Genomic DNA, 17,275 nt, shown 5'->3' with positions numbered 1-17,275 from the left:
AGGAGCCTTACTCCTGAGCAAGTATAGCAACAGACGACAGGGGGTTTCAGGCTGCCCCTCTGCGTTTGTATCACTTCATGGCTGAGCCGTTACTCCTAGACTCTTCCACCTCACAATATTAGCATTAAGCAAGCTCCTCTGCCTTGGGCAATTCTGACTTGTAACAAAAGGGACATTCTATGACAGTGTTACTTAAAGTTGTCCCTGAACTTGGGCTTATGGGACAGCAAATTTGATAACTAGCAACATACAAAGTCACTTTATTTAAAAAAAGATTCTTGTGCTTGAACCCCTTGAGGACATGGCCTTTTATTTTTTCTATTTTCGGTTTTTTATCCCCCCCTCCCCCCTTTTAAAAAAATTATAACTTCTTTATCCATCGCCGTCGCTGTTTGAGGGCTTGTTTTTTGCTGGACGAGTTTCATTTTTGAATGGTACTAACTAATGTACCATATAATGTACTGAAAACTTTTTTAAAAATGTAAGTGGAATGAAATGGAAAAAAACAAAATTCCGCCATCTTTGAGTGAGTCGTGTTTCTACATGTGTACACTGCAACAAAACTTACATAACTTTATCCTGCGGGTCAGAACGATTACTGCAATAAACTTTTTTTATGCTGTACTATTTTTCAAGGATTTTTTTTCTGTCGCCATTTTCTGAAAGCAATAACCATTTTTCAGTCGACCTAGTTATTCGAGGGATCATTTTGTGCTGGACGTCCTGTAGTTTGCGTTGGTTTTTGAATACATACGACTGATTGTTTATTACATTTTTTCTTGAAGACTGGATAACCAAAAAATATTTTTTTTTAAAAGTGCATTTCTGGGGTTCTTTATTGATTTTTTTTACGACATTCACCGTCCGTGGTAAATTATGTGTTACTTTGACAGATCAGACTTTTACGGGCGCAGCAATACCAAATATGTATTTTTGTTTTATCATCTAGATATTATAAATGTGGCAAAATGTGTTTTTTTTAATTTCACCTTTTTTTCTAATGAACCTTTATACTTTTTATTTTGTTTTTTACTCTCCAGAGGAAAGAATATAGGATGCTTTGATCGCTCCTGCAGTATGATTTCATGCCATAACGTTACATTATACTACGATCTAACAGGCATTCTATCTAGCCACCCCACGGGGATGGCTTGATAGGCATTCAGCTATGACAGCCCTGGGGCCTTTCAGAAGGCCCCTGGCTGCCATGACACTTCGGGCATACGGGTCAGTGGATTTAAATGGTTAAAGGGTTAACAGCTCCGATGAGTGACACGGCTTATTGGAACTGTTGCAGGTGGGTGTCAGCTGTAAGATCTCCCTGCGAACCCCTTCCATACATACCCTAAAAGTGCATATTGTAACTGTACGTTCTGTAGTATTAAAGGGGTTGTCTCGCGAAAGCAAGTGGGGTTAAGCAGTTCTGTATGGCGATATTAATGCTCTTTGTAATGTACATCGTGCATTAAATATGAGCCATACAGAAGTTATTCACTTACCTTCCCTGCGCTGGCGTCCCCGTCTCCATGGCTCCATCTAACTTCAGCGTCTAATCGCCCGATTAGATGCGCTTGCGCAGAAGGGTCTTCTGCCTTCAGCTCGGTTCGGCAGCAGCGGCGTTCTGGCTCCGTCCCCTTCTACGCGTCATCGCGTAGCTCCGCCCCGTCACGTGTGCCGATTCCAGCCAATCAGGAGGGAGCCAAGAGAAGGGAGAAGACCCTTCTGTGCAAGCGCGTCTAATCGGGCGATTAGACGCTGAAGTTAGACGGAGCCATGGAGACAAGGACGCCAGCGCAGGGAAGGTAAGTGAATAACTTCTGTATGGCTCATATTTAATGCACGATGTATATTACAAAGTGCATTAATATGGCCATACAGAAGTGCTTAACCCCACTTGCTTTCGCGGGACAACCCCTTTAAGGGGTTTAACAGACGTTGCGGAGATCTGCCACGGGAGCTGCCGCCCGGGAGCAGGAGCCAGCAGACGGATCTCCGCCGGTCAGCCAACCGTGGAGAATCGCGGCAAATTGCAGCATGTTGAGATTTTCTTGCCGTAAGCGGAGAATCACAATGATTCTCCGCTTGTGGACAAGGGGGGGGGGGGGGGAACGCTATAGAGAGCTATACCTTTTAATGGCTAACAAAAATACATGTTATAGCGAGCTTTTGAACCTACTTAGGGTTCTTCCTCAGGCGAGGAGATTTGAAAGCTCGCTATATCATATTTTAGTTAGCCATTAAAAAGGTATCACATGTACAAGATTACTTGCTTTCTCTTACTGAGAACAATCACATTTTGTCCATCTCGAGTAACACACCAAAGCATTACAGGAAGGGGTCATTGTCTCAAGCTGCCCATAGAATTCTATGGCGATGTGGGAAGATGAAGTACTAACCGGAGGGGGGACCGCCGATCAGGTCGTCGCAGGCATAAGAGCGCTCATTTAGATATTCAATATAACCTATGCTACCAGTGTATCTATGGAGACTGCATGGCCGAGTATAGGTTTATGCACTGGATGTGGCTGAACTACATAAATAGGGGTGTCACATACTATATAAGTAGTGGCCGAAAACTGTTCTGTTACCGTAGAAAAGCACAGGTGCTTTTTTTTTCTTTTTTTAACACAAGAGGTCTGAACTCCCAATTTTCTGATAGGGTATATTCTACATAACCACTTCAGCTGCCATAGCACTTTAAAGAGCAAGGAATTTCTGTCCACAATTAACAGATATTAATCATTTTTACTCTTCAAGACAAAGGACTGCAGTCCTTACGATATCATGTTTTGTAGAAACTGGAGCACAGAACTGCATAAAACTACAGCTGCTGAAGCACTTACAAAAAGGGGAAAACTCAAAAGAAAAATATCTGGGCTCCCTTTTCATACAGATCGGCACGACGGGATAGCAGCTGCTAGATGTGTCCATGAACCCCAGTGAACTCCGAAAGGGAGCAGAGTGCAAGGCAGCAGGTTTACAATGCACTGAAGCAACTCCTCAAACTAAGGTACAGAAAATAAGTAGGGCTATCGGGAGAACCAACATTAAACGGATCCTAAATAAAACAGAAAAGTCGAAAACTAAACCAATACAGCAGACATTGTGGTCAGTTGGTGGTCTTTTGTAAACTTCAAAATCTATGCAAAGAGTGCAGTGCCTGGTGAAGGAAGGTTAGGCAAAATAGTCAGGCAAAGTCATCTTACTGCAGAAAATGACGGGAAGTCTACATACTACTGCAGTAGAGTCTTACTACTGCCTCCGCCATAATACAGTTGGTTAGGTAGTTGAATAAGAGTTTTCATAAATTCAGCCTCTGTACACCACAATGATCTGAACCAAAGCCATCAATATGTCATTTAAAGCGACCGCCCCTGTTGTGGACACTACTTCATTACCTTATGCACATTGTGCGTTCATAGTTAATATGCATCAGTGGTTTTACAACCCCCCCCCCCACAGAACGGTCACTCAGGGTAAACATGGTCAAGGTATTATTGTACCTTGATGCCACCGGAAGCTAGGGGTTTGACAATAGGAATGCCCCCCTCACACCCCTTGCTCCCGATAGGACCTTAGTGCCTTAAACCTAGGAGCTTACATGATTAGCTGCAAATGCTGCCATGTCAGCCCTGTAACATGGCTGCATTTACATGCAATAATGTAAGGCTAAGAAGCAAGCTTAGCCTCACCCGAAGCATACAGGGGCTGCCAAAAGCAATAGACACGCTGCATTGCCGAGTGTGATCACACCACCCATTCCCCCATGGAGGTCAAGGCTCGGTCACGGCTGCTGTCTGTACTGTGATGTAGGTGGCAGCCGCCGGCTCTGTAATCCCTGACTGCCAGTCCCCCACTGCCATTCAATGTGGAGGCCGTGTTCCAGCCGCTGCCTCTATGGTTTCAGGTCAGTGCTGGGCGCCACCTCAGTGATGTGTGACCACAGCTCCCCCGCTGCATCTAGAGGCTCCGTCCCGGCCATGCTTAGGTGCTGTAGGGTTAGTGGCGGCGCCGCACCACCGCTCACAGCTCTGAAAGCTGCGGCTATTAAAGTAGAAGGGCAGCTTTGCACTCCGCTTTATGCCCTTTTGCAGTCCCTGGTGCCGACGCAGCCCTGCGCTTCAATGACTGCGCTTCCTCCTTGTGGGGTGCAAGCCGCCACTGCTGTATGCCTTTTCAAAAGATGTTTTGTGGACTTCCCAAACCTGAATCAGGTACAGGGGGTGTCAACGTGCCCCCCTCCCCTCCCTGTCAATCTTGACTCCACCAGGACTTCCTGGTGGCGTCAAGATACAATAATACCGTGACTAAACAATGCTTTGCTCACTTTAATTTATTTCATGCAAACAGGAAAATCATAGCTGCCTTATTCACTAATTGTTCGGTGGTTTTCATTCACTGGAATGATCCTGCTAAATTGTGGTTATTTTTTTGCATTTAAACCGACTGCCCGAGCGAAGTAAACTATTGCATCGTTTTCGATTAACCAATTCTGCCCACGTCAGCAGTGCTGGCCAGTCAGATCGCCATGTAAAATGTACATCAGGTAGTTAGAGAAGTGGTGCAGCCATCTGTTTGTCCAGGATCAGAGGGTCAAAGTGCTGACCTTCAGCTGTAAGTTATGGGATTTTACACAAATCTTGCATCAACCATTTTGGTTAAAGAAAAAAAAGGCTTTGTAACTCCTTTATTTATCCATGTACGTCGCTGTATGAGGGCTTGTTTTTTGCAGGACGAGTTGTATTTTTCAATGGTGCCATTTAATGTACCATATAATGTACTGAAAACGTTTTTAAAAATTTTAAGTGGAGAAAATGGAAAAGAAAAGGTAATTCCAACTTTCTTTCTACGGCGCAAAAACTGCAACAAAATTACAACTTTATTCTACGGGTCAGTAAGATTACTACGATACCAAACATCTAGCTTTTTTTCTGTACTAGTTTTTTTTTTTTCAAAGATATTTAATTTTTTTAAAATCATTTTCTGTTACCATCTTCGTGCAATAGCTTTACTTTTACATCAACATAGTTCTGCAAGGGCTCATTTTTTAAAGGGACGTCCTGTACTTTGCATTGGTACCATTTTGAAATATGACTGATCGCTTTTTATTGCATTTTTTCTAGGAGACATTTAAAAAGTGCATTCTTTTATGGGCGCAGCGATACCAAGTATGTATTTATTTTATTATTTAGATTTATTATAAATATGGCAAAAAGTTTTTCTTCAACTTATGTTTAATAGTTAGTAAAACCTTTGATCTTTCACCTTTTTTTTTAGCCCCCCCCCCCCAGGGGACAACTTGCAATGCTTTGATCGCTTCTACAGTATGATGTAATGCCATAGCATTACATCATACTGCTATCAGGCAGACATTCTATCAAGCCACCCCACGGGCATGGCTTGATAGGCATTCTGCCATGGCACCTGCACAGCTCACTGTGATCTCATCTCGCTGCACCATCTTTCTTCATACATAGACCGCCAATACAGACTGTCAAAAGGCATATCGGCAGTCACCAAGGGGTTAATAACTTAGATGGTTCAGTGCAGACTGTTATCCTATGATAAATTAAAGGTTATGGGCACCTCAGCAGGTGCCAACATGAAGGTTGCCATCCATCACTGGCAGAGCCTAGTGGTAGATGGCCTGACTTCTGAGTGAAGGAAGTAATTACATCTATACTCTAGGAAAGTGATTCAGTGGAATTTGGAACAGTTGTAAAGGCGTCAGATATTCTGACTCCACGAAATACTGAGGACAAAGCAACATGGAGGTCCCTTTGTGTGTTGCCCCACTGGCCTACATTTATAGACACCGGCAGAATTTTTTAAAAGGCTCCACAGGCTTTTCTATCTTTGCTCATCTAATTAAAATATTCCCCAGTAAGGCCATATGTTGTTACATGTCCCATTCTCACGTGAGACTCACACAAAAATAGGACATGCAAAAATTTTTCAAACTCACACCATTAGTCTGAGTGAAAAATCACTAGTGTGAATGAACCCATTCAAATAAATGGTTTTCTGTGCAAGCGCCGTCTTGGGCACAGACATTACTTGCAGGACAATATCGGCCATGAGCGACGTCTTTCAGCAGTAATACTGGGGGAGGTGAGCATAAGGCCTTGTTATCACTGGCGTAACCACATTTACACACAAGAGGTTTGCAATCTGAGCTTGAGTTTTAGATGATTTTTTTGCGCACGCACTAGGTATTTTAATTGTGCACCAAAAAAAAAAAAACCACAATCATGTCCAAATGATGTCAGTTTTTCCTGCCCACATTAACCCCTTCCCACTCCATGACGTATAGGTATGTCATGGAGCAGCAGCGTATGCATGCAGTGAGGTCACGGGACGACCTCTCTGCATGCAGCGTGGGCGTCAGCTGTTTAATACAGCCGACACCCGCGGGCAATAGCCGCGATCAGCCGTTCAGCCGATCGCGGCTATTAACCATTTAAATCCCCCCCGCGGTGAGATCGGGGGAGCTGTGCAGGTGTCATGGCAGCCGGGGGCCTTTAGAAAGGCCCCAGGGCTGCCTTAGCAGACTGCCCATCAAGCTGTCCCCTTGGGGTGGCTTGATAGACTGCCTGTCAGAATGCAGTATGACGTAATTCTATAGCGAATCAAATCTGCCCGTGGGCATTCGGTAAATGTTTGGTAAATTAAGCTGGTAGCTCTGGTAGTATTACCACACGCATGAATCCTACCTGATCTCCATTTATGTCCTCATTAAGATAAGGGGATCATCTCAGCCAATACTTTTTCAAACACGTTTAAGACCCACATTCAACAGGGATATGGGACGGAACTTTTGACACAATGATAGGTCTTTCTGTTCTTTAACCCCTTCCTGCTCCAGGATGTATATTTACATCCTGGAGCGTCGGGGCATGTATGAAGAGAGGTCGTGGGGCGACCTTTTCATACAGCACAGGTGCCAGCTGTGTATTACAGCCGACACCCATGGGCAATAGCTGCAATCGACCACACGATGTTCGGGGGTCCCTTTCAGATGTCATCGCAACCGGGGACCTTCTGAAAGGCCCCAGGGCTGACTTAGGAGACTGCCTATCAAGCCATCCTCTTGGGGTGGCTTGATAGACTGCCTGTCAAATCACAGTATGATGTAATGCTGTAGCATTACGTCATACTGCAGGAGCGCATGTTGTAGTCCTCAGGGGGGCATAAAAGAAAAGTGAAAATAAGTGTAAATGATTAATAACTTGTTTTATTAATTGTAAAAAAAAGTATAAATCACCCCTCTTGCCATAATTCTAATAAAAAAAATCTAAATCCTAAGAGAAAAATATCTGGTATCGCCGCATTGGTAAAAGTCCGAGCTATCAAAGTCGTGCATTATTTACCCCCAAAATAAAGTAAATAAAGAATGCCAGAAATGCACTTTTAGTTATCGTCTCCCAGAAAAAAATGCAATAAAAAGCGATCAAAAAGTCACATGTATTCCGAATTGGTACCAACGTAAACTACACGACATCCCGACTACGTTGAAGGACAAATGAAAGTCATTGCGCGCAGAAGATAAGCAGAAAATTTTGAAAAATTAAATGTCTAAAACAACAAGTTTTGTATCTTAGCAGTCGTACTGACCCATATAATAAAGTTATGTTTTTGTTGCAGTTTGTGCGCGATAGAAACAAGACACACTGAAAGATGGCGGAATGTCATTTTTAAATTTTACTCCACTTAGAATTTTTTGGGGGGATACCATTAGCCTACCATCAAGGCTGTTGGTCTGTTGCTCCTCTCTATCAATTTTATTTATTATATTGGTCTTGCTGCTAATGCCCCATCATGTGTGGGAAGTTAGTAGATTGACCATCTTGACAGCTCTACTATTGAGATTGAAACTTAAAAAGAGCAGTTATCTGAAAGAATATTTAAATTTTCACACGTAGGCAGTGCTCAGAATCGAGCAGTCTGTCAGTGAGGGGCCTCAGTAAATATCCCCCCAAAAATACATACAATGGGGCTATAGCTATTGAGCTGAACAGATAGAGGATATTTAACCCCTTAGTGACCAAGCCTGTTTGCGCCTTAATGACGAGACCAAATTTTGGAAATCTGACATGTGTCACTTTGACATAGCATAACTCCGTAAAGCTTTGCATATCCAAGTGATTCTGACATTGTTTTTTCGCCACATATTGTACTTCATTTAGGTGGTGAAAATAGTCGATAGAATTTGTGTATATTTATTAAAAGCGCCAAAATTGGGAAAATGTTGAAAAAAATTGCATTTTTTCACATTTTCAACTGCAATATCTCAAATATGTGCAAACATACTGTACAAATTCTTGATAAGATATATATTTCCATCTGTTTACTTTATTCTGGGTGCACATTAGAAAAAGTTCAGGTTTTTTAACCATTTAAGAGACGTGCAAATTTAACATTGATTTTCAGCATTTTAAGGAACACTTTATTTTCCGGCACCAAGCCAAGATTACAAAGGCTCATAGGTGATAGATACCCCCACAAATGACCCTATTTTTTTTTTTCAATAGCCCCCCCCGTTCGGCACGAGACAAACCCGATGCAGGGGTTAAAAAATAAAACCGGGTAGTGCTTACCTGAATCCCCGCACTCCGGTGACTTCTTACTTACCTGGTGAAGATGGCCGCCGGGATCTTCACCCTCAGTGGACCGCAGGGCTTCTGTGCGGTCCATTGCCGATTCCAGCCTCCTGATTGGCTGGAATCGGCACGTGACGGGGCGGAGCTACGAGGAGCCGCTCTCCGGCATGAGCGGCCCCATTCAGAAAAGAAGAAGACCGGACTGCGCAAGCGCGTCTAATCCGGCGATTAGACGCTGAAAATTAGACGGCACCATGGCGACGGGGACGCTAGCAACGGAGCAGGTAAGTGAATAACTTCTGTTTGGCTCATATTTAATGCACGATGTATATTACAAAGTGCATTAATATGGCCATACAGAAGTGTATACCCCCACTTGCTTTCGCGGGACAACCCCTTTAAGTTTCTGTACTATGTTAGTTTTCGTATTCATGTTAGATTATTAAGTTATGTTTTAAGGTCCAAAACAGTGACGAGGTTCTACAAATTCATTTTGGACTATTCTTGCCCCAGTAAAAGCTAGAATTTTTAAAAAGTTTTTCAGTACATTATATGGTACATTAAATATCACCATTAAAAAATAGAACTTGTCCCACGAAAAACAAACCTTCATACAGCGATGTCAATGGATAAATAAAGGAGTTACGATTTATTTTTATTTATTTATTTTTTTAAGGTGGGGGGGGGGGGGGGGGGGAGGGGTTGGAAAAAAAAAAGGTATAGAACCTCCAGAGATCAGAGTTAAATGCCAACAAAGCGTGTTTGCATGGAATATTATAAATTTTTATAATACTACAAAGGCATCATCATTGATGGGCAATTCAAGTACTGATCAAGACTCCAGAAAAGTGGCCCATTCCAGATGTTAGATTATAAAGCTTTTCCTTAGCAATTGTTCTTTCAGAATCCTTGTGAAGATTGTATAAGGGCTTGTGAAGATTGTATAAGGATCTCTACTAGTCTCCAAATTTTTCTGCAGTCTGGTTTGGGGGTACTAGAGCTAGAGGATGTAAGGAACAAATGTACCTGGCTATTGCTTCCAGATCATACGAGCCAGAAGCTTGCCAGGTTTGTGCAAATTCAAAAAAGTTCCTTACATTTCACCAAAGAGACCCTTGCTATTGAGAGATCTGATTTCTTGCGGACAATGATACTATTATTTTACTTATATTACATTGTTATTTTTGTAATTAAAGTGTGGTTTGTTTGGCTGACTTGGGGCTAGTTCACACCCACGTTTTCATTTTCGTTTTGCTGTTCCGTTGTGGAAACAGCAAAATGGAAAGAACACCTTTCAGTCTTCAAAGAAAATGTTGGGGCAATGTGTTTTTGATTTCCAGAATGTGGCTTCATGGTTAGCACTGTTGATTTGCAATGTGGGGGTCCTAGGTTCAAATCTCATCCAGGGCAACATAGACTTTGAACAACTCCATACAGTTATCGCCCTTAAGCAGTGCTGGAGGTATAGGTTAAAATCTAACCAAGCTTCATGGAGGTTTAAGGTGATGTTGCCTTTGATGAGGTTTGAACCTAGGACCGCATCATAGCTAGGCGACAGTGCTAACCACTGAGCCACATTCATTGTAGAGGTACAACCACATTTTAAATGGATGAAAGCTGAAAGCTTACCGATGCCTTCTGACTTCTGTGCAATAAAACTGGTCAAAAAAAAAAATCACTGGTGTAAATGTAGCCGTAAGTTAAGTTTCCTTTTTACATAAAAACAATTTAATGTTTTTACGCTGTTATACTATTAAACATTACTAAAAATCAACCCAAATATCGCAAGATTACATAGAACTAATCCCTGAAGAAACAAGACCTCGTTCAACTAAACTTGACCCAAGATTAGAAAAACATATGGATTGCCCGAATGAAGAGATGCAAACACATGAGGAGATGAATGCTGGCTATAAAAAAATCTCATTGTCTACAAGAGGAACATCTTGCCTTCACGAGGCAAACAACTGGTATGTAAAGAGCGCACTTACTCAGTGGGGGTTGGCGCTTCAGCAATCGAAATCTGCTCTTAGACCATTCTACAATCTCCTTTCAGCTGTACAATGCATATAAGAAGTCCAAACACCCCTGTTAAAAGGTCATGCTAAAATCCAACAAAGATGAATCATTCTAGATAGATCTATTTTCACCTTTAAGAGGACCCGTTATCTGTGCAATTCTACAGAAAAACAAACTGAAATCTTTTGGGGTGGAAAATAAAATAAATAAAAACTAAAATAATGTGGTTGCGCAATTGTGAACACCCGCTTATATTTGGGGATGTGGTTATGTCCAGAATTAACTAATCACATTTAAACTCATGTTAACTAGTAGCCAGCACTCCGCTGCCATGATTTACAGAGATTCGGATTTTCCCCATATAAAGTTTAGCTCTTCTAGTAGCATTTTCCTGACATTTTCTTAGTATTTCAGCAAAAGCCGTAAAGAGCTTACAGCAGTCAGGACAAGGAGACCAAAAAAAGAAAGTTTTCCAAGGGAACACATACCATGGAAAACACGGTCATCAAGTAGAGGAGCAAGTTTGGCACAACAGTGACATTAACCCAAGAACTGGACGTCCCTCAGAAATTGATGACCAGAAGAAAATTGGTCTGTGAGACTGACAGGAGGCCTACAGCAACATTAGAGGAGCTGTAGGATTTTCAGGCAACTACTGGTTGTGTAGTGCATGTAATAACCATCTCCAGTATTCTTCATATCTCTGGGCTGTGGGGGTAAGGTGGGGGGCAAGATGGGAGCCTTTACTAAGAAAAATATCCAAGCCTGGCTATGTTTTGTCAAAACTTAATTCAAGACTGCAAAAAGTATTTGGGAGAACATGCTATGGTCTGATGAGACCAAGATTGAATTTTTTAGCCATAATTCCAAACTGTATGCATTGTTTAAAGCCACATGCTGTTTTTAATAGTATATGCAGTTTCAAAAACGCATGTAGTTTTTGAACACCGCATGCAGTTTTTGTGAGTGTTAGGCTGGATTCACATGAACGTATATCGGCTCGGTTTTCACACCGAGCCGATATAAGTCGTCCTCATCTGCGGGGGAAGGGGGATGAAAGAGCCAGAAGCAGGAACTGAGCTCCAGCCCCCTCTCCACTATTTACAATGAAAGGAGGCGGGACAGGGCGGGGCTAAGTTCAGAGAATTAGCCCCTCCCCCATCTCCGCATTGCAAATAGTGCAGAGGGGCAGAGAGGAGGCAGAGAGGGGGCGGGAGCTCCGTTCCTGCTCCTGGCTCTTCCACCCTCCTCCCTGCAGATGAGGACGACGTATACCGGCTGTGCGTGAAAACACAGCCGATATACGTTCGTGTGAATCCAGCCTTAAATTAGGGTTGAAAAATGCAAGACAAAAAAAAAAAACCCCATGAACACAGCCTAAGTGGCTACCAACATATTTTCACGTTGTCCAGGAAGTCATTCATGTTTGCAAAGCTTATGCCAAGGGGCTAGAACATGTATGTAAATTTGTTTTGCAGCTGTATGCAGAGCAGTTTAGGTATGGGTACGGGTGTGGTAGTTGGCGGTGTTTACTGAGCTGAACTTTTGCACTTTGGCCTGAGCTAATTATGTCCCTGCAAGATGCCCTCATAATCTGACAGAATTCGAGTGCTTTTGCAAAGGAGTGGACAAAGATTTAGGGTGTGTATATTAATGCAACTACATTTAAGTTTTTTTTCCCCACCCTAAAATATTTCAGTTTGTTTTGCAGTGGAATTAGACAAATAATGGGTAGAAATAAATCTGAAAGGATTCATCTTTGTCATTTTAACAGGGGTGTTTGGACTTCTTGGATATTTCAGTCTGTAAGGCCTCATGCACACAGGCGGATTTGATTTGCGGTACCCGCACGGGAGATCCAAAAATCAAGCCATCCATAGAGCAGCTAAAAGCATGCAAATGCGATTCTTTTCCCAGCGTGTGGATCGCATGCACGAGAAGAAATCGCAGCATGCTTTATTTTCCTATGGATCCCGTAGGGACAGCTTCCATTGAAGTCAATGGAAGCAGTCCCTCCTGCAGCTGCAGATCCAAAGGAAAGCAGGAGATTTAAAAAAAAACAAAAAAAAACAGCACTGCGAACGTGTTGGGCGCATTGGCCGGCAAGCCCAGACGCATCTGCCGTGCTGAAGAAAGAGAATCCAGCTGTGATGGAGGAGACCCACGCTAGATTCGGAGAGGTAAGAACCTGTCTTATGCGCATGCCTGTGGGCATGGGAGGATTCCGCTGCGGGATCTGTACGTGCCTGCGTGCATGAGGCCTAATACAGTAATATTCTGTGGTTAGTTTGGCAACTAGTTAGTGGTCTTTTGAAAGCTACAAGTAGCGCCCCAATGATTGTTCAGCACACGACATAATGAGCTTCTAGACTCGTCTCCGAGTAGTGCGTTTTCCATAAAGGAAGCCCCAATTAATCCACCATTTCCTTCAGGACATACACGATTACATACTCCCCACAGATGTTGCCATCCTAATGGATAGATTATTAACTGTAAAAGCATACACAATACATGGAAATTGCTTGGCATTTCCAGGTCCCGTACATCAATGCTTTTACAATCACTTTGAAAATGTTAAGCATGAGAATTGTAAAGGCATTTTAAAGAAACCTTTCAAGACATGCAATAAAACATAGGGACTATGTAACCATCCAGTATATACAAAAAGCATGTATTTTTATTGCATCATTTGCAATTTGGGATGCAAGCCAAGGGCTAGATGGTGACTGGCTATGACGTGTCACCCAGGCAAAGATCACATTATGGCCCTGCTACATGACAGCCCAATGTAACTGAATAAGGTTACATTGTGACTCAAGATGCCGCAACCCAACAATCTGATGGAGTTACCTTCTCAGATTGCAACGTGACAATTGCAATAAGTTTTGGATTAATTGGGATTGTTGGATTGCGGCAGCTTTGTTATAATGTGGCTGCATTCACTTACATTGGGATGTGATGCAGCAGGGCCATAGTGTGTTCCTTGGGGGTGGCCAAAGTCAGTGTAGCTTTAGCCTAAAGGGTATATTCAGTTTATGGCTGGCTCTATCTAGCAAGGATGTAAAATATCTATGACTAGCCCATTTCCAGCTATACCACAGCATCTTGACAGTTAGGCCGCCTGCAGACGGGCGGTAATTCCGCGGCGGGATTTCCGCCACTGAAAGCCTGCATAGGTTTGCGTTAACATACGCAATCCTATGCAGAGCCCCGCACAGAAATGTCACTCACCCGCCGCCGGCTCCGGTCTGCGCAAGCGCCGGCTGCCCGGCAGCCAGCACATGAAAGATCCGGAGCTGTGGGGAGCAGGCGAGTCCGCGGTGCTCTCTGTAGGCGCTCGGGTTGTGTCCTGCGGCGAGAATTCTTGCTGCCGGGTCCGACCCGGCCGTCTGCAGGCAGCCTTAAAGGGGTTGTCTCGTGAAATCAAGTGGGGTTCAGCACTTCTGTATGGCCATATTAATGCACTTTGTAATATACATCGTGCATTAATTATGAGCCATACAGAAGTTATTCACTTACCTGCTCCGTTGCTAGCGTCCCCGTCGCCATGGATCCGTCTAAATTCACTGTCTTCTGGCGTTTTTAGACGCGCTTGCGCAGTCCGGTCTTCTCCGTGGTGAATGGGGCCGCTCGTGCCGGAGAGCTGGTCCTCGTAGCTCCGCCCCGTCACGTGTGCCGATTCCAGCCAATCAGGAGGCTGGAATCGGCAATGGACCGCACAGAGCCCACGGTGCACCATGGGAGAAGACCTGCGGTGCATCGTGGGTGAAGATCCCGTCGGCCATCTTGGTAAAGGAAGAAAGAAGTCGCCGCAGCGCGGGGATTCGGGTAAGTAATAAACTTTTTTTTTTTTAACCCATCCCTTGGGTTTGTCTCGCGCCGAACGGGGGGCCTATTGAATAAAAAAAAAAAAACCCGTTTCGGCGTGAGACAACCCCCTTAAGATGAGGAGCGACTTGGCCATTCAAGCAAATCTTCCTCTTTTTAAACTATTCAGCCAGTTTAGGCCATGCTTCGATTACCATTTTACTTTGTTCTTTACTTGTGTCATAGGACAGATCCAGCTTTCTTCCATTTCTATGATAGACCTCACGGTGCCAGATGAACCCTACTGACTAATGAGGTTCGCTAGCTCCTGTCATGTCTGCTTTACCAAATGAATCTGTGCCAGAGGCTGAGCGGAGCCTGCAACGCAGATGTGAATAGAGCCTGTGCCATTGTCTTGTTGCATCACCCAACACCCATTCAGCTTGATGTTATGGACTGCTGCCTCCTTATATCTTAAAATGTATCATAACTCAGTGATCGCAAGCTAAACCATGAGGTTTCCTCAACTAAGTTTCACAGCTGGGATAAGATATGGATGTTGATGAGCAATGTTCTTTTTCCTCCAAAACAGTTACACATTTATGCTAAAAGGTTCCACTAGGAAGTCGATGTGAGCGCTGTAGCACCATTCTAGGTGCCAGGTGACTAGCATCCACTGATCTAGTATTGATGAGCAATTCTGAGAATAGTGTCATTATAGGAGTGGAGAACCCCTTTGACAGGACCTGAAGAGGGCTGTGCATACAAGGCATCACAGAAATATTGATGAATTGAAACACTTGCAGGAAGGAATGGTCTAAAATGTTTCTCAAAGTTATACAAGTCTTATTTGCAGCCACAGATAAGTGGAAGAGATTGACGCTAAAGGGATCTAAAAATTATTAAATTCAAGGCTTCTCTATGCACTGTGGAGGTTTTCTCAATAAAGACAAGAATGGTACGACTGCGTGTATTATAGTTTGCATTTCTGTATGATTTTGACTTTTAAATAAAGGCCCATTTAGACAACGATTATCGCTCAAAAGCCATCTTTTGAGCAATAATAGTGTCTAAATGCGCGGCCAGCGTGCACTATTTGTTTATGCTGACTTAGCAAGCTACAGGTCAGCGATAACTTATCAGCACCGCACGCAGAGTTCTCAGCAGGATACTGCTGATACCAGTCTTTCAGCTGGTATCCCACTCTGAGCTCTCAGTGACAGCTCCGAGAACAAAGCAGCTGTCAGTGCTCCTGCTGTTCTTGGAACCATCAGCTCAGCGGGATACCAACTGATAGCTCAGAACAAAGCAGCTGTATGCAGATGCCAGCGCTCCCGCATACAGCAGCCGCCTTAATTTACACGCTAATAAACTCTTAAGTAGCTAACTAGCTACTTAAGAGCTTATGCAAAGTGATCGCTCAAAACGGTCACTCAACTGCCTTTTGAGTGATCATCTTCCCGTGTAAATAGGCTTTAACTTGGATTTCTGCATTGATTACATACATGATCTGATGTTATCAAAGGCTTCCCCTTATCTTGCAACTGTATTGGGCTCAACTATTGTTAGTTTGTGCTGCACAGCATTTTGGAAAATGCTGTAATTTGTGGCTTTTATTCAGTATTGTGTTGTCAAAGGTTTCATTTATCGCTCTAGAAAAATATTAAGCGCACTACAAAAAGCATTTCTTGTGGTGGCTTTTCCATGGCTGGAAACAAGTAGATTATATAGTGAGTCAAAACTATAAATTAATAAGGAAAGTTAGTTTTTGCTATAGGTGTTCCTCTTTTCTATTCATTCCAGTGTATGGCTAAGAAGAAAAAAAAAACACAACAGTCTCGTACAGCATTAACGGCAAACCTGGGCATACCCTTAGGTTGTACAAGTTACCCCTATTTTCAAGAAAATTATTGTTATAAAGTAAAAAATGTGGAATAATCTGCAGGAAACAGAAATCACCCAGAACCATGTTCAACCTGGACACCTCGCATATAATCCAACCCCCTCAATACAGTACCTTATTTGTTAAATGCTGCCAAAGCTCCCATATTTAGACACTAGAGATACAGATTCCCCAAGAATATTGTAGTGCCCAATGGCCCTTTTACACAAACGATAATCATCCCATGCAAAATGCAGTCAGTGACTAAACCAGAATTGTTAAAAATATTCCTTCCGACTCCAAATCTCGCAGTAAGAACTCCTTGGATCAACAACCCTTCTAAAGTTAACGACCATAACATAATTCTACTCAAGAAATGGGCCCAGGCCCCTTTTGATCTCTTTTAGAGATTTCATCACCACATCTTCAGTTCTACAGTCCCACTGCTCTTACAGTAGAGGTTAGACCTCTGTGAAGTCAGCACCCCATCTTTCAAAAAAGTAAATTTTTTTATAAGTTCTGGATGCACCCCAAAGAGTTCTAGAGTTCCCAATTAATTTTAAAAATAGTTCTAGTGAATTAGGCAAAAAAATCAACAAATGTATCTCTGCGGTGCTAACTTCCAAAAATGATATTACTAAATCAGCGAGAACTTTGTAAATATGGGTATTAGAGCTTTGAGCAATAAGAGTTTTCTTCAGATCTCTTGAGGTGCTACCCAGAACTCTTATAAAATCGCGGGATTTCCCCAAATTTTTTTACACATAACTGACTTTTTGATCCGGCATCTAAAAATCAGCGAGAACTTTGTAAATATTGGTTCTACAGCTTCGAGCATTAAGAGTTTTCTTCAGAACTCTTGAGGTGCTACCCAGAACTCTTATAAAATCGCGGGATTTCCCAAAAAATTATTTACACATAACGTTGAAATTTTTGGATCTGGCATTTGAAAATCACCGAGAACTTT

The 17,275-nt window shown here is 42.9% G+C and overlaps 1 protein-coding gene across 1 annotated transcript in view; it reads right to left on the bottom strand.

Annotated features, from left to right (window-relative positions):
- Positions 1 to 17,275, bottom strand: part of C2H12orf75 (chromosome 2 C12orf75 homolog) — a 43,852-nt gene that overhangs the window by 8,689 nt on the left and 17,888 nt on the right. The window lies entirely within an intron of this gene.

This window comes from Eleutherodactylus coqui, chromosome 2, assembly GCF_035609145.1.
Source record: "Eleutherodactylus coqui strain aEleCoq1 chromosome 2, aEleCoq1.hap1, whole genome shotgun sequence".
Classification (NCBI taxonomy): domain Eukaryota; kingdom Metazoa; phylum Chordata; class Amphibia; order Anura; family Eleutherodactylidae; genus Eleutherodactylus; species Eleutherodactylus coqui.
Note: the sequence above shows the minus strand (reverse complement) of the source record. Positions and strands in the feature narration are given on the sequence as shown.